Below are 18,082 nucleotides of genomic sequence, written 5' to 3'. Positions count from 1 at the left end.
ATATATGTTTTCAAATGAGTCATCCATTCATTTCTCCTAGTGCTTCGTAGTTTTCTCCACCCCAACAATAGTGAGAAAAATTTGGGATGGCATGGAATGGCATGAAAACTGAACTCACTATCACCACAACTGAAATGATCACAAATAATTACTATTTGACGTATAAAATACTTCAGTGACACCATTCAAAACTGTGAAGCAATTATACTTTCTCCATTACTTATATTTTCATTCAGAAGAGCAACAATACTTTTCTCAAAGATGGTCCTGCTTCACCTGTTTCTAACTTCCTCTAAGTCCCCAGTGGATTTTTATCTGGAGATAGTATGACTGATGCTCATTACAGCACTTGCATGGGAAGTTTCTTATGAAATTAGCAAGTTAAGTCACACAGTATGTTGCTTTTTGTTAACTTCCCAGAAAGAAATGATGAAAAGATGGCAATCCTGTAAGTCATCTTCTATTTTGCTAGCACTATTTCTGGCATTTCAAATGCAGAGAAAATCCTTATGCCAACAAAGGAATACTCTACCGGCTGTCCCAGCATCCCACCTTCTTGCCTTGACTGGAATGCTCAAACAGAAGAACTGTGTTTTTTTCGATTCAGTACAAAGAAACCTTACATGCAGGGAAGAAACAGTGTCTGCTTCAAACAATTCAGTAATCTGAGAAAATACTATATATTCTGTATATTTTTTCTTCAAAAATCTATTCCACTAGTACTTTATTTACCAAGTGCTTCTGATATGATGGACATAAAAGCTGTATGTTACTTTCCAACTTTCTTTCAAGATAGTGCTGCTATTTAAGGATGCGAACTAGAGAAAGTCTTGCAGACCCAGGTCAATCTTAAGCTACATGGACTTTAATAAAAAAGAAAGAACATCTTTTGTGAAAGAAAAACCAAAACAACAAACTCACTATCCTTTGCATTAGAGTTCCACTTCACAGGTATTTTACTTCCTTTATTCTGTGTATAGTTCAGAGCCTATTCACTTACATGTGCATAATAAATAATGGTTCTATTTCTGTGATTTCTATTAGACGCCAACACTGCGCATTCTAACATATCCAGGTATTCATAAAATATAATAATGCATTATTCAGATGAACATTTAAAATAAAGCCAAAATAAAATTTTGTTATATAGAACATGTTTAAGAAAATCTGATTTCTTAAATCACTTCAAGACATATTATAACCTACTCAATTCAAGCACTTGTTTAATACTTCAGCTGTTAATAAGAGAATAGATATTCCAGAAATTTTCTTTTGTATACAAAAAGGCATATACTCTCAATGGTAGAGAAGCTTGAAAAGCATTTCTCATGGAGAAAATCTTGAGTTTCTACTTAAAGAAATTACCAACATGATTTCCAAAGCTTTGTTTTATATATATAGGCTTTCATCATACTTGGAGTGCTAAGTTTCTATCCTTTTTTAAAAAGTTAGACTGTTGTAAAGTATGAAAGGATTAAGTTAAATCAGCATTTTAAGTGCTGTTGACAGCTCACAAATAATTTCAAAGCAGACATTTCTGTCTGTATTCTCACTAGTTTCAGAAACTGGTTGAGGTGAAGCGCAAGCCAATAAATGGCAAATTACATAGTATTGCATGCTGTGTAGCTATTGTTAAGATAAATGGTGACACGTGCCAAGATTCTCTGTATGATTCTGACATTTTCTTGGCCCTGTGTCTCTTGGCTTTCCTTGCTGTTAACAAATATCCGCACCATACTTCTGCTAAACAGGATCTCACTGATTTCCCTCGGCGGCATACAGCTGCAAAGGGAGGAGATGCTCTCTGCCCCGAAAAGCTTCCAGCTGAGTAAAGACAGTGCATAACAGACAAGTACCAGGAACTGAACTGGTCAGCTTCAGAATCAGTGGCATCAGCATTGCAGCAGCTGAGTTGTTTTCAAGATTTTTCTAGGTAATAGAAAATGAGTTTCACACTGGTGTTACACAGACACCAGTGAAGGAGCTCCGCTAGTATTGATGATGAGCTCCTGGTAGGCCTAGTAGCACCAGAAGAAAAAAAAATAATTAATTACCTGTTAACCATCTTGTTGTTTGGTAATAGACACTGGCCTAAGGGGCAAGGAGCTAGCCTGTCAGTATAGCATGTACAAGCCAGTATATAGCATGTACATAATGTACATGTACACGATAAGTAAAAGCAGTAAGGACACCTCTTCTAGACTTCTCATGGTGAGGAAAAGTGGGTTTTGTTTGAAGAGAGACAGTGGGATCATTCAGATCATTTATGACTGAATTTTGGTTACTAGCTTCTATGTCCTGAGTACATGGAGCAGGCTTGATATTTAATACTTAAGAAACTGTTTCAGGCTTTGATTGCTTAAGCATTTTCTCATATACAGATTAAAGAATTTAGATTTTGTACTTTTAGAGGCAGAAATCAGTCATTAAGGCAGAGTTCTCTTTGCAGTTGTTTATTATTTATTGACTAACAAATAATTTATTACCACAAATAAATTCTTGACACTCATTCACTGCTTATAAAGACCATATTCTTGTCAATTACACTAAAAAAACTGAGTATGAACAAATCTATTAGAAAAATGATGATTTGAAGATTTCTTCTATGTCTTAATAAGAATTAAAGAGATAACAGATGTAGACTTTCTTTTTACATATATATGGAAGAAAAGGTATGTAAGATAACAGTATCACAGTACAATCCACAGTAAGTCTTAGCAAAAATAAAATCTTATGGTGTCATTTATTCTCACTATATTGGTCTGGACATGACCACAGCTCTTTACCTCTAGTGGGGATCCTTTCAATCTTCAGTTTCTTTCATGTTCCCAATTCAGGATTCAGGATATTTCACACAGGGCAGTTAAGTGTCACAATTTCTTGCAAAATTCAAAAGAGAAATGGATCTGGATCTTAGAAAAATATTCTCTCCCAAGCTAAAAAATGCCAGCTTTCTCTTTAATTGGATTAAGTTTATGGAAGACACACAGTTTAATCCACCCACTGCCTTGCTTATTACAGTACATTAATGGATTTTCATGGCATGAACCAAAAGGTGTAGGTTGGAAGGGAAATTAGTATAATACTGTTGACATCCCAAATTTAAAATAAAAATATTCCATGCCTTTCAAAGGGAGAATCTCACTCATAAAATTACTGATTCTTGCTATAATCCCAGAAGTTACCACTTTCATAATTAATGTACTAAAATGTTTGTTTTACTGACTGCTAGCAATATCAGTGTTGACATTTAATGCCTGAAATATTGGTCTTAACATTGTTTGACTCTCCAGAGATGTGCAGATGACTGAGATGTGGAGAGCCTCGGAGCCTTATTCTCTCCTTTCCTTTCTACTGCAGAACAGGTGCAAATTCCTTAAATCAATAGCTTTAAGGTCAGTATAAAACTGTTGTATTTAGGAGAAGGAGCAGATACTACCCATCTTTAAGAATGCACTGGTAGAATTTTAGAAGGCTCCAGGCAACACAGGCAAGTAGCAAATCTGAACTTCATCCGCTTGCAAAACACATCTTCCAAATGTCTGTCACTAGGGTGGGCAGCTCCTGTACTATAATCCACAGAATCTCCCACAAAATGTGTTGCTCACACTAATATAAATTAATACATTTTTCTACATGTAACTTATGGATCATGTAAAAACCCAACAATTATGTGGTTCACTGTCAGTGAGTTTTACAAATACAGCAAAGGCAAGGGGACATCTACCCTAGAGATGCTTCTCACCTAGTAACAGTACTGAAGTTAGTCCTCCAACCGATTCCTTCTGTCCCCAAAAACCACATTCTGTCACTTGCACTGTTTGAGACAGTGCCCATCCATAAATTATCTGAGGATTTATGAGGATGGTTTCTTCATTGCAACTAGTATGAGGCTAGCTGTTGGGAACTGTGCTGTTGATAAAATGGGGATGCATTAATAAGCCAAGCAGTGCTTATCTAAGAGCCAAGGCCTTTTCTGCTTCTCACTCCAATCCACCAGTGGGGAGCTTGGGGGTGCACAAGAAGTTGGGAGGGGACTGGATAGCTGGAGTAGATGACCCCAACTGATCACATGGATATCCCATAGTGTATGAAATCATGCTCAGCATATAGAGCTGGAGGAAAGAGAAAGAGGGGCATGTTTGGAGTGATGCCATTTGTCTTTCCAAGTCACTGCTATGTGTGATGGAGCCCTGCTCTCCTGGAGATGGCTGAACACCTGCCTGTCCATGGGAAGTGGAGAACGAATTCCTTGTTTTGCTTTGCTTGCATAGGTGGCTTTCGCTTTACCTATTAAATGTCTTTATTTCAGCCCATGAGTTTCCTCACTTTTGCTCTTCTGATTCTCTCTGCCATCCCACCAGGGGAGAACAAGTGAGTGGCTGTGTTGCGTTTAGTTGCCAGCTGGGGTTAAACCACATCAAGGAGAAAGGTACAGTGATACTCGACCAAGTTCACTATTGCAGGGAAAAGAAAGGTCAGTAGCAAGAACTGAACAATATTTTTGCCTTTTAGATTTAAAAGCTCTGGCCCTTCCAGAGACAGTACAAGAGCAGTGGCGAAACCAGCAGTGGTTCATGTCACATTCCTGGTCAACGTTTCATCATCTACTGACAGCACAGGAGTGTAAAGTTTCCCTATGTATTCCATATTGACATTTTCCATAAATTCCAAAGAAAACTTCTGGTTTTTCTACTAGTAGAAATATTACATCTACTTGGGATTTGGTGGACATCCTTTCATCCATTGCCTCTGTGACACACAGCTGGGTCTTTCAAAATTTGACATCTCTGAAATACACAACTGCCTGCAGACCTGTCCTCTCAGTAGTTGATGTGAAATACACTACATCACAGACAAACCAAATTACAGATCCAGCAATAGTTGAATGAACAGAGAGAAATCTGACACTTGAAAGTGATTCTTCACTTGTTGAAACAAAACATGCCAAACAGCTGAAATGCAATGTTTCAAACTTCGGAGGAATAGTACCCGTCTCTTTGCTAGTCTGGAATAGCTGGTGTGTGTGCGTTTCCTTGCTACAATAAGGCGATGATGGAGGATGTACTTAATGCAGAAACCACTGCAGCCATCAAGATTATAATCTGTATAAAGCATACACTGAGAATAGACAACACACTGTACAACCACAAAGCAACTGTAGTCACTTATAATTGGAAGTATTATTTCAGGATGGATGGCAGTTCCTAAGTGTTTTCCTTGAGGAAAACACTTCCTGATAAAAAATTAGATATGATTACACCAAGTTCAGTATTTTTCTTTTTTGGGGAGATGCATTAGGTAGAATTCTGGTAAATTGAATAAAAGGAAACAGCAACACTTAAGTCCAATCAACTTTACAAAATGAAATAAAACCTGCTATCAATGCAAACCAAGTGCAGAGTTGTTTTTACTTTCCCCCCCAAAAGACATGTTTGACTTATAAATGTGGAGCTCCCATGCAGTCTGGAGTCCTTTCTGCTCCCAAGCGCTTCTGCTGGATTACCTCACCCGACTGGAAGGTGCGAGCACCAGGTAGATCACCTTTGCAGTCCCTGGCTGTACACGAGGGGTGGGCGGTCGGCACCAAAAGAAACTCCCCAAAATAAGCATAAAAATGAAAAGCTGAATCACAAAATGTAATTGCACCCGAGGTAAAGAGCCCCCACATTGCGGTGAATCACTCTGCGCTCCCACGGTTTCCGTCCGGCTCTCACACGGGGTCAGGGAAGGCGAGCACCCGGCCCCACACTCGGAGGGTCCCCGCTGCGCTCTGCACCCTCAGGACAGACGGACCCCGCCGGGAAAGGCCGATTCCCGCCCCAGACGACGCCGTGACCGGCACCCTCGCGCTCTCCTCCCGCGCCGCCGCCCCCGGTGACTCCTCCCTCCTCCCTCACGGCCGCGGCCCCGGAGCCCGGCGGGGCGGAACCGGGCGCGATACAAATTCGCCGCTCCGGCGGGGCTGCGGGCAGAGCAGCGCGGGAGGTCCCGCAGAGGAGGCGCTCCGGCCGGCTGGTCCCGGCAGGAGCGGGGCGCGGCTGCCTGCGCTCTCCCTCGGGGAGCCGGCAAACTTCCCCGGGGACGGGCGGGAGAGAAGGAGCCGCGTACCGGTCCAGCGGCTCAGTCCGCCCCTTTCCGCGGCTGCCGTCCTGTCCCGGCGCTGCTTGCGGTCAGACTTGCCTAGCGCCCGCGGGGCTGGTCCCGGCTGCCTCCCATCGCCGCGACCGGCGAGCGGGCTGCCCGCCTCCGCCTCGTCCCGTGGGGAGCGGAGAGAAACCAGGGGGCCGTTTCCATAGAGATGGGGCCAGAGTGAAACTTTGCTGCGGGCGGCAGGAGAGGGCCGAGCCCGGGCGGCGCTGAGCGGGGCGGCTGAGAGCGGGGTCCGTCCCCTTCCACCTCCCCCGCAGCGCCGCCGGGGGCGAGCACCGCCCGGGCACCCTGCAGAGGAGCCGGGAAAGTTTTGCTCCGCGGAGCCGCCACCCGCCCACGCCCCCCTGGGCGGCTGCTTGGCGGCCGTTCCCCCGCGGCGGCTCCCGCGGAGCGCTGCTATGGCACCCGCCCGTCGCCGCGGGGCGAGCAGGGGGAGGCCGCCTCCGGCTGGCCCTGCGCTGGCGGCGGGGGGGTGCCCAGCCCCCGGGCGGCGGGCGTCCTCCTCCGGCCGGCAGTGACCGCCCCGGCCCCGCTCCTGCCTGCTCGCCATGCCTGCCCCCGCCCGCCTCTCGCCGAGCACGGTGCCGGGGAAGGGCGAGGGGAGCCGCCGCCCTGTCACTCCCTGAGCCAGCCGCCGCCTCACCGGAGAAGCCCCGTGTCTGACGGGCTCGGCGCAGCTCCGCTGCTCGCTGCGCCGGGAGGGCTGCGGGCACCTCGCACCTCCCCACAGGTAAGCGGCGAGGCGAGGGGGGTGTGAGTCTGGTCGGGGTCTGTCTCCGAACTTCAGCCCGCCCGCAGCCGCCACCTCTCCTCGGGAGTGCAGGGGCTGCGCTCTGCGCCTTCCTGCCGGCGGTGCGGGGGGACGCGCCCCTGCCCTCGGCGGTGAGGGGCAGAGGGAGCGGTGCCGGTGGGTGGTTCGGTGGGTTTTTCCCTGCCAGAAATGGACTTTCTGCCTCCCGAACGGAGCGGGCTGGCGTGCCGGCGGCCGCCGCGCTCCGCGCAGCTGCTACACACCCTCTTTTGTCTGAGCTGGGTCCGAAATACTTTAGTGCTGCCGTCGCCTGCCCCGCCGGTCGGGATCCCGGCTCGGCGCTGCCCCGCCGGGGGCTGCCCCCGGGCTGAGCCCCCCGTGCCCCTCCCCACCCGGCGAGTTGCCCCACTGCCTTTATTTTCACGGGAGCTGGGCTTTCCTTAACCTTTGTTTGTGGGGAAAATGGTGGTGTGCTGGTTATCTGAATGGATGAGACAGATGGGGATGACAAGGGGGTTGCCTTATTCCCTTGCGTGCGAATGTAACTCAGTGCTAAATAAATCGCGCACCGGGTAGACATAATCTTACTGGTGAGGTAGACTTTGAAACAAAAGTGCTGCGAACAGCTCGGGTACATGGCAGATACTCCTGATATCCTACTAATATAAACATTAGTTAGTGTTTGCGCTTGAATTCAATACATGAGCAGCTGTTGCGCCGATCTGGAATTGCAGTAGCTGTATCTACTTGACGCTTAATAGTCTTTTGTACGCAGTAGTTGTGAAAAATAATACGGGTTTTATTGTTCAAAGGCGAAAGTACCCAGACAAAAGTATTCCTTTAGTGTTGCATTCTGTGTAACGTGAACTATAAAATAACCTGTAGGGATGTAGTGGACTCGCACTTCATAATGCTCTTAGGACATGAGGACTATATTGCTCAATAAAATTCTGTCAGCAAAGGTTTCTCTGGCTTTTCTTGATGCTAGATGAATACACTAGCAACTATTCTGTTATTTTTCTCTAAGTAGGTGGTGCATACAATCCGTGTGATGGAGACCCAGTGTCCAGATAGGAAGAAGCAATGATTTTTTCTTCCCCTCCCTTTCTTTTAGTAGTTTTGGTGCTGCCTTGTAGAAAGTGTGAAAAAACCCTCCAACATTTAAACTGGAAAAATGTTATTTCTATTGTATGTAACTGAAGTTCCGTAATGATGAAGCTAAAGGGTCATTCAGGTTTGGAATGGTTTAGTGTACTTTTGTTGCCAGGAAATGTACTTCTAGATAAATACTTGTTAGAAGACAATTGTAAGATAATTTTTGGTTATTCAAAACATGAGTTGCAATTAGGTGTTTTGTCCTGAAAACAGAAAAACTCATGGATAAAGATATGAGGTACTTAACTAGTAATTTGGGAAGTAAAATCATATATAATTTATATTTTGTTGGCATAGAAACATTTTATTTGTTGCTCCTTGGTTGGATAGCAACAATGATCCAGATGAAAATTTGACTACTGATGGAGTCGTTCAGCACAGTAGAATTGTTTGATGTACAAAAAGGTTTTGCTCAATATAACCTCACTGGAATTCATTTTTATTGAAGCTTTGTAATCAGATTATAAAAAGTGGGCTGTTGGAATCTAATCCTGTGAAGTATGGACTAAGCAAGCCCTGGTCTGACAAAGCACTGAAAAGTTTGCTCACTCTCAAGCGGGTATGCAGTTCCAGCTTCATCCCTAATGATCACCCCAAGGTCTGAATTTGTTGCATGTGGCAGCAGGTCCTGGTAACTTCAGTGAAACTCTTCATTGTCCTAACTGCACTGCTGGACCTTCCCTGGACCAAGCCCTCTCTGTGTGTTCTGCCTCTACTTCCCTGAATGCTGGATCTACAACACAAAATACCTGTGCTGTGTGCAGGTGCTCACCTCAGCCACATCTCATGGGTTGTTTATTCTCTGTTGGCTATCATCTCTCAGGGGCGAAAGGGGAAAATACAAAGTGAAAATTGGTTAAGGAGTGAAGTACATCAATGCAACAGCAGGAGGAGACTGCTACTTCTTGTGTTTTGTTCAGTAGATTTTAGGAACCAGAAGTCTGAAATGCTGAAAAATCAGTGAAAACTCCCACTAAAATTACTGAAACCAGACAAAGTTATGATATAAAATGTATTAAGCTTGTTGTCATGAATAGTTACCCATTTTTAAAAAATTAACGATAGAATCCTCAGTCTTGTCTGTAATAGTGATAGAGATTGTAGTAGAAGGGGAACTTTGTGTCCTAGCTAGTGATGATGCCTCAGTTTGATTTGGTGCCACTGCTCTTTAGAACAGATCACTTACTTGTAATCTCCATGTTTGATCTCATGATACTGGAACAAAGAGGCAGCTGCAAATAATTTTCTAGTTGCAAATTAGAGTTGGAGAGTTATGTAGGAAGATGTGAAGCATAAAGACATAGGTGTCTTATGCCAGTTTAGACATCTTAAGGTGTTTCAGACCTCTGTATGAGGCTGGTAAACAGAGTCTAAAAAGAGCACCTCTTGAAAGGCAGCTGACAACCCTGTAGAATGCTATTATTTGTATTGCAGGTCCATGGTAAAAGCCTTTAAGAAGAACAATCTATTCTCAGAAATCTTGTGGAAAAATTCTGATGCTGCCTTATGATGGATACGGGAAGAAATCCCTTGCTGTCAGGATTTAGGGAGGTCCATTCTCAGGTGTCCATTTATCAGTAGAATCTTTTTATTGCTTCCTGTGCTTCTCTCTGTCTGAGTAACTCAAAGGTGCTAATAAATAGTTGAGGAGTAAAAAATCTTTTTAGAGGAGTTGCATATACTCTCCAAACCTACTAGAAGCAAATGGAAATTGCAGGTAGTGCTTGAGTTTGTGCTGTAGTTTTAGTTAGCACATTAGTTGTACAACAAAAACACTGTAAGGAAAAGTTTCTGGTTTTCTTCTTTAGTGCGTGAAGCATAAGAACCTACTTACCCAGGGATTGTGTGGGTTAAGTGGACTGTTGACTGCATGGAAGGGTGAAATGCTGACAACATAATTGAATTAAACTACTGAGCAGATGTTTTAAACTGCTGTTGCTCTGCCCACTAGTTTTATTAGCTCCTCAGTGTCCACTGTTTGTGGGGTGTGAGAATAAGCACTGTTCTAAATTTTCATGCCGAGGCTTCAGTCTAGCTCTAAAGCAAGATGTTACTCTATTCCATCATTACCTATTTCCACATCAGACAATTCAGTACGAGGTGCATATATATATATGTAACTGCTCTTCAAATAGGTGAATCTTGCCAGAGGAAGCCCAAGTGACCTGATGACAGAACTTAGTACTGAAATACTGATATTATATTGATCTCTTAGTGTAAATGAAATGACATTTTCTTTACTGAACTTTCCTACATGATCAGGGATTTTAAACTACATGATTCATAGATGCCTTTTAAAAATCAAGTTTTTCCTTTTTTTGCACAGCTAGCCAAATGGGATGGATAACCTGTAGTACAGAGCTACTTGAAGCCTTTTATCTGCAGCAGGAGCAGAACATTCTTGTGGTGGTTTTAAAATTATTCTATGTCCTGAAGACCTGAGAAGGAAGGATGTTTATCCTCAGTCATTTCCTATATCCATCAGTGTTTCTAGTTGGGGAAAGTTATTATTCCTTTTTCTGCATGTTTTAGTACCTAAAAAAGTGTGACAGCGAGGTGCAAAGCCACCTAACCAAAACTAGGCATCTGAGGAGCATTGCAAAGAGATGTAATGATACAGCAGAGATTTTCAGGAAAAACAGACTTGTGGAAAATAAAGCAATAAACTACCTTTTTGTGTATAAAGATTCTGAAAGGTCTTATGGGAAATGTAAATGGTTTTCAGTTTACTATCTTGTCTTACTATATCAACATCTTATCATTTATATACTACTGGAATTGCTCCTTCTGTTGGAAGTCTGGCCATTTTCCTCCAATTGAAATAAGTAGAAATGAAGGAGATATTTCTCTAAATTGTCTTCTGATTTTTCCTCATTGAGCTGAATGATGAAGCTCTTACTGAATCAGGAAAAACAAGATTTTGTCACTTTAATGGAGAATGCTTTAGATGCACTCAATAATAATCTAAAGAGATGTAAAATACAGCATAGGTGACTTTTCATAGGAACTAAAGACAAAGAAGCAAAGAGGGCGACTCCCTTTTTATATGAATTTGTTTTTTCTAGTTGGTGTTTCACAGATACAGTTGGGCTGAGCATCCCAGTGTTGTGGTTTTAAAACGCATTGATGAAAAGTGATGAAATTTGAGTCACTTGAAACTACATTCATGCTGACTGTGAAATGGGAAGGACATTTTTGACAAAGCATTGGTACAGTTGGATGCTAATAGCCTACCATTTCTGACAATTGGTTAGTTTCACTAAATTCTTTAAGTAGTAGAGGTTTGGGCTTTGATACGTATAAATCTGTAGCATTAGCTCAGAGAGTGAATGTGATATCAAACCAAGTTTTTTAGAGCTTTTCAATAGTAGTCATACTTCTTTTTTCTAATAAAGGGAAAATTCCAAAAGTAATTTTCTGTCGATTTAAACTACCATAAAAGCACATTAATTAGAAAGCTGTTATAAATGTCACTTAGATTGTTGAATTTGGTGTCATAGTGGTCACAGTAATAGAGTTTTTTCACATTCTCCATCTGAATGTGTCTGAATAAATCGCTCTGCTTATCTGTAATCAGTTGCACATTGTTGAAGAATGTGTTTCTATCTAGTCAATCTTATCACTTCCATTTTGTTATGTATTAAATGAGGAAAAAGTGCTATTGTATGTCCATCCATCTGGTGTAAAATTGTTGCTCAAAATCCTGACGTTTTCTTTCCTTTGGGTAATTCAAAGTAACAAAGGCATATCACATTTTATGTGACGTACGTGTGAGATGTGCAACTTTATTCCTTCATAAGGAGGGATGGAAGCAGCCTTGTGTGTTGGGACAGCATTTCACTGCAGCAAACAAGCCTTCCCAAGGGCTGTTCCTTGGATCACACAGGGTGTACATAACAGCTGCTCTAGTTGCTGTCTTTTGCATGATCTTGTGCCAGACAGACTTGGTGCCTAAGGTGTGAGGCAGCCCTTTGATTGGAAAAAGGGACACACTCTGCAAGTGTGCTTTCTTGACATGGATGTCGTGGTGGGATCAACAGAATAAACCTGATACAGCTTGAGATTTGGCAGAGGTCTGCGTGTATTTAACAGTTGGCCTGTTTCACCTGAGGTGCGACTTCTTTTTGTAGGAAGAAGTTACATGACAGAAAACAGACTAAAAAAACCCAAAGCTAACCCAAGGAAGAAAGCAGGAGCAGGAGAATGGAAGCGGGAGCAAAGAGCAAAACACAAAATGGAAATATTGAAGATAGGAAAAATATGAAGGAAGACAAAAGATGAGATACAGTAAATTTCTAAAGAGAAATTATGCCACATCCAGTGTTATAAATGGAAAGAAACTCAAATAATGGAGATTAGAATAAAAGTAAGAATAAAAAATGTGGTGGTATTTCTCTTTTGAAGCATCTCATGGAAAATCAGACTGGAAAATGGAGAAATTAATTCTTGTCTCACTGAGATGCATTTTAAATGAACTGTCTTTGTTGGGTAGTAGGTAAACTGTTCTGCAGAAATGATGTTAGACACTTCTTCCAGAAGATACACTGTAAGTACATCAGTTCAGACATAGGAAGGGAAAGGGAGCTAAGAAGGATAGTTTGCTTACAAAGATAGAAACTGCATTTTAAAGTGCTTGGAAGTTAGGTGAACTGTTGTTTTCATTTCCAAGCAGACTGATACTCTAAACTCCAAAGTTATCACCATGTTGATCTAGGTAATTTGTCATTATCTCTCAGAAGACCAGTGACCACAATAAGCACAATGAGAACATCCTTCAAATGCTGGATAATTAACTGGTATTTATTGTGAATACTTAGCTACCCTACTTGCACAGATTTTTCTTTTTGATATGTTTTGGCTGTATCTGTGTCAAGAAACTGATTAGACCAAGACATGTTTTGAGGTCAGCTACAGTGGTCTGGCTCAGTGTGGGTGTTAAACTGTCTTTCAGATGGTCATATCCAAATTAACTGTTTAGAAAGAGCTTCTGGCCTGAACCAGTTCCTGAGAGTGTGCTAGCTGACCTTGACCACAAACGTCCCTGGCATCCTTGTGGTAGTGTGAAAGAGACAGGGTAAGTCCCTGAGCCCATGCCTAGGGACACCAGCCAGTACTGAGCATGAGATCCACTACTTGACAGAATGTTTTTCCATCTCAGCCGGAACTATCTTACTACAATGATCCTAATGTACACAGATTTTAAATAGAAGTAGTGTGCTGAAAGCTATATTTGGAAGACACTGTCTGCTTTAATTATGTTAAAAGAAATCTGATGTCACTTTGCTATCACACTAGTAACTTCAGTAATATGGAGGATGGAATTTGGAACACTGCTTGGATACGCAGAATTTGTGGACGTAGTGGAACAACATACTGGGACACCAAGAGGGTGGCCACCTTGTGGCAAAGAAGGCCAACAGAATCCTGGGGTGCATTAGGAAGAGCACTGCCAGCAGGACAAGGGCGGCCACAAGGGGGAATGAAACTAGGATGATCGTGAAGTACGTGAATGAGGCTAGTTGGCCAGTGATGATGAATAGGTGTTCTAGTGGCTGGCTGCCTACTCAGGTTACAATGAGGATGCTAGCAGCTGCTCAACTCCCCGCTTTCCTAGTGGGGAGTTCTGGGCTCCTCAGTACCGGAGAGACATGGAGCCCCTGGAGCATGTCCAGCTGTGAGGATGGCTGAGGGATGGAGCATCTCTCTTTTGAAAAAAGGCTGAGGTCGCTGGTCCTGTTCAGCCTTGAGAAGAGGTGACTGGGAGGGGTCCTCATCAATGTGTATGAATATCTGAAGGGTGGTGGCAAGAGGATGGAACCAGGCTCTGCTTGGTGCTGCAAACCGCTAGGATGAGAGGCAGTGGACAGAAACTGATGCACAGGAAATTCCAGCTGAATACGAGAAAGAATTGCTTTACTGTGTGCTGGGGTGGATTGCCTGGAGAGGGTGTGGAGTCTCCCTCACTAGAGATACTGCAGAACTGTCTGGACACGATCCTATGCCATGTTCTCCTGCTTGAGAAAGGAGGTTGTACCAGATGACCTACTGTGGTCACTTCCAACTTGATGATACTGTGACCATATTCCCAAATGGATTACAAGAGATTGCCAAACAAGCACAAAACTTAGAAAATAAACATCTTGCTGACAGTTTCTTAATGTCACATTTATTTACCTGGTAATAATAGTCTGTACAAAACTGGCTAGCAGATATTAATAATAAACATCCAGAGGCCTAACATACTCTTCTTGGAAAGTCCTGTCTTGCCTATTAATACAGTTTATAGACTTTAGAGCAGTAGAATCACTTTGCATTAATTCAGTGCCAAAGTGCTTTCCCCAAACCCTTCCTATGACCCCTACAAAGTATTTGCTTTGCTCTTTGCCAGGAAGACATTTCTTCTCAAATTACTTTGCAGACGCCTATTCTGAATTTATTGCCATTCTTTTGCTAATTCAATATTGTTCTCCTAGGACGTGGCCTCATTAACTGGTGCCCACGGTGGAATATCTGCATACATTGCTGGAACATAGTTCAATAGACTATATTATATTAGAAAGACACGGGTCCAATCCAAGCCTGCTACCAGTATGCATACCAATTAAATTACACGCAGAAGCGTTTACTGATCAAGGACAAGCAGTGCTGTGATTTGTAGAGTGCCAGTTTGTAATTTTTTTTATTGTTATACTGGCTGTACAGTTGAAATGGTAATGAAAAGAGGTTATCGCTGAGACCATAGTTCTTTTTTATTTAGTTCTTAATCTTGTGAACTTTTAAATTCAGGTAGATTGTTGGTTGGTTGGTTGGTTGGTTGGTTGGTTGGTTTTAACCTGTGAAATTCGGAGATTATGACTAGATGGCATTACATATATTACATAATTTCTATAAAAAATGTACTATTATCAGAGAATCAGATTTCGTCTATGAGAGGCTGGGCCCAGATGAAGTAGAATAGCTTTCTGGTAATGTTTTGTTGTGCAGCTTTTATAGCATGCTGTGTGATTATAGCTTAGTAAAAAATTCTCCACTGAAAGAGTTGTCATGCCTTGGAACAGGCTGCCAGGGGAAGTGGTTGAGTCACCATTCCTGGAGGTACTTAAAAAGCATGTTAATGTGTCATGTAGAAACATGGTCTAGTGGTGGACTTGGAAATCAGCGCTAAGGTAATGGCTGGACTCACAATCTCTGCAGTCTTCTCCAGTCTAAATGATTCTATGACTTCATGACATGTGACCATCGTAGCTTTTCCTACTTTCTCCAAAGAATTTTGGGAGTACCTAATCTTTGCTTTTACAACCATTTTTATCAGTGTGCATGTTACCAAGTATTTACCTCATTTTAAGCAAGGCAAACTCCAAAGGAGAACATGGAGCTGAAAGTAATCTGTGAGCTTTAGTCTCTGCAGTCCTTCCTTCCAGAGTTTAGATCTGGACTCGGGAAAACTCTTTATCTGTTTTATAAAATATTCTAATTGTTACTAGCCAAAGTGTTATTGTGAATAGGATTTGTCATCTTAGTTTTCAGGTTTGTGCTTAGGAGGTAATTTTCAGCTGAGAATATTGGGTGCTTGGGAAATGGTCTAACACATTGCTTAAAACTCCTTGAAAAGCCAAGATCAGTGTCACCCTCAGGTTAAATATGGCTTTGTTAAATCTTGTGACTGAAGAGATGAGCTTCAGAATTCAATTTTGAGCTTTTTTCCTAATGTAGTTATTCTCACAGTTGAAGAAGCATTTACTGGGGAAATGAGGAGGAAAAAGAAGAAGGAAAATACAAAAGTTCTGCTACAGCAGACTATGAATTCAGATGGGGAAAGTGAGAGAGTCTGGTTAAACCAGTCTGAAATTCAGAAGGCCCCTGGAGAGGGTGTGATGTTATGGAAATTTGGATTGGAAGACTTTCCTGATGACTCATGTGCTCTGAAATTAGTTGAGAATGTTGCCCTTCCAACAATAAGGCTGTGCTTGGGAATACCCATATTTCCAAAAGCATATGGCTGAAAGTCTTCTAGAGCTCAGAGGCTTGTGGTTTCTAAGGTTAGACCTAAAGCTTGGATGTCTGAGTAATGTTCATTATGTGGGTTCTTTGATTGCTGTGTATTAGTAGTCTCATTGTTGTGCTTAATCACCTACATTTGATTCACTTACAGGCATTCAGTGTGCTGTGTGCTGTAGCAGAAAACTCAAATAAACTGGCACAGTTTATTATACTTTGGTAAAAAATTGTAGGTAAACAACTGTAGGTGAATTTTACTCCTTTACAATTGCAGGACTGTGAATATAATGGTACTAGGAAGGCAGAATATAGATGGATAGGTCAGTAGTACAGCAACAACCACAAGCATCAATTATTCTGTAGCGACAAGACTATAATTTTTGCAAATAATATACTTAGTCAGGTAGTAGGGAGGCTCTTATTTGAGTGACTGGAAGAGGTGGGTCTTATGTAGTGTGGCTAGAAGTATGTGTGGCATTAATATCATAACACTGCTTTCCTTCATGTCTTTCAGTAAATCCACAAGGAATTATGAGGCCAGGTGTTTGCATTTACCAAGACTGGCAATTTAGAAGAGAAAAAACATGGTAGGAATAATGCTTAGGTCTTCAGCAGTGTCAGCAGAGGCTTTGTCAGAGCAGAAGGGCCTTAGAAAGGGGTCTGATCTGTTATGCCTGCCGTTCTCCAGAGGTTTGTAGCTTTAGAACTCTTTGCAAACACTCAACTTAAAACTTCTTTTCAACAACTGCATTGCTCTGAAAGATTGTCCTTAGCATGGTCATATATGGTCATATGCATGTTTGTACTGCTTCTTATCTTCCTTTTCACCTTGTTTCTGCCTTTTAGACTGTAATGTACTGTGGCTGATGTGCTGTGGGTAGTGCATCCTGGGATGGTGTTCCAGCCATGCTCCAGCGTACATACGCTGATTCACAATATGGAAGGTAGACAGAGGGTCTGCAGGATCAGAGGTTGCTAAGACAAGCATGAGGTTTTCAAGATTTTTTATCTAGATCTTGAGGCACTTTGCTTTTTCAAAAGCTGAGATTTTGAGCACGTAATCACGTGGAGGTACTGGGCAGGTTTCTACAATTCCTGTGCCTAAAATTTCATCTTGATAGGAAATCACCTTCTCAGACAGCACCATCAATGAGAGGATGAGACAGAAAATGTCTGCTGATCTTACTGTACACATTTCTTACTGTTTTAGATACTGTGAGGTTTTCCTTAAAAATGGAGGTCAAAACAATAGAAATGGCTAAAAAAGTGTTTAAAATTACTTTCACGTATGTCACATGTAAAACCATGTGGCTGTGATTTAACAAGCTCATTGTGTGCAAAAGCTAGGGGATGACTGTTGCTGAGCATAACTTGCTTTAAACAGATTTTTCAGAAGGATTATCAGTCATTATGATCAGACTGTAAAAACAGAAAATATGAGCTGCAGCAGAGATCTGAAAAACAGACAGAAAAATGATCCTGGATTCCATCAAAACCCAAAAGATTATACAACTTCATGTTACAGCTTTGGGAGAATGATAAAATTGAAGTTGATGAATGGCTTCTGTTAATAATTTTGTATTTGGCTTGTGTTTCAGTTTTCAGGATACTTTATTGTCAAACTTTTTTATTGCTCATTCTTGATATGGATTTTGTTTGTTTTTACAGAGACAGACTGCATATTTATAGTGCAGTAACTCTCCACATTCTGTCTGGATAGCTCTTGAAGAAGGAGCATGGAAAAAGCATGGCTGTGTAGACAAGATAGTATTGCATTATTTGAATGATTGTCTGAATCTAATATGGCTCTTCTGGCTGATATGATAGTAATTTCTGTTTTCCTCAAGCAAACCTGCCTTTTCTATGTATGAGTGTGTATGTATGTTTGTGTGTGGGTGTGTGTATATATATCTATCTATATCTACATATCTATCTATATCTGTATCTTGGGAGAAGACTGGGGAATTTCTGCAAGTATTGCTTCTCTCTTCATTAAAAAAAATAAAAACAGGTAGTGGATTTGCT

At 42.0% G+C, this 18,082-nt stretch overlaps 1 protein-coding gene across 1 annotated transcript in view; it reads left to right on the top strand.

Moving 5' to 3' along the window:
- The first annotated feature begins 6,666 nt into the window (after nt 1-6,666).
- Nucleotides 6,667-18,082, top strand: part of TMEM200A (transmembrane protein 200A) — a 52,095-nt gene continuing 40,679 nt past the window's right edge. Inside the window, exon 1 of the mRNA XM_058802315.1 lies at nt 6,667-6,883. The gene's annotated coding sequence lies outside the window, so the exon portion shown is untranslated. The remainder of the gene's footprint in view (nt 6,884-18,082) is intronic.

Source organism: Ammospiza caudacuta, chromosome 3 (assembly GCF_027887145.1).
Source record: "Ammospiza caudacuta isolate bAmmCau1 chromosome 3, bAmmCau1.pri, whole genome shotgun sequence".
NCBI lineage: Eukaryota > Metazoa > Chordata > Aves > Passeriformes > Passerellidae > Ammospiza > Ammospiza caudacuta.
This window is presented reverse-complemented; position numbering and strand designations above follow the sequence as displayed.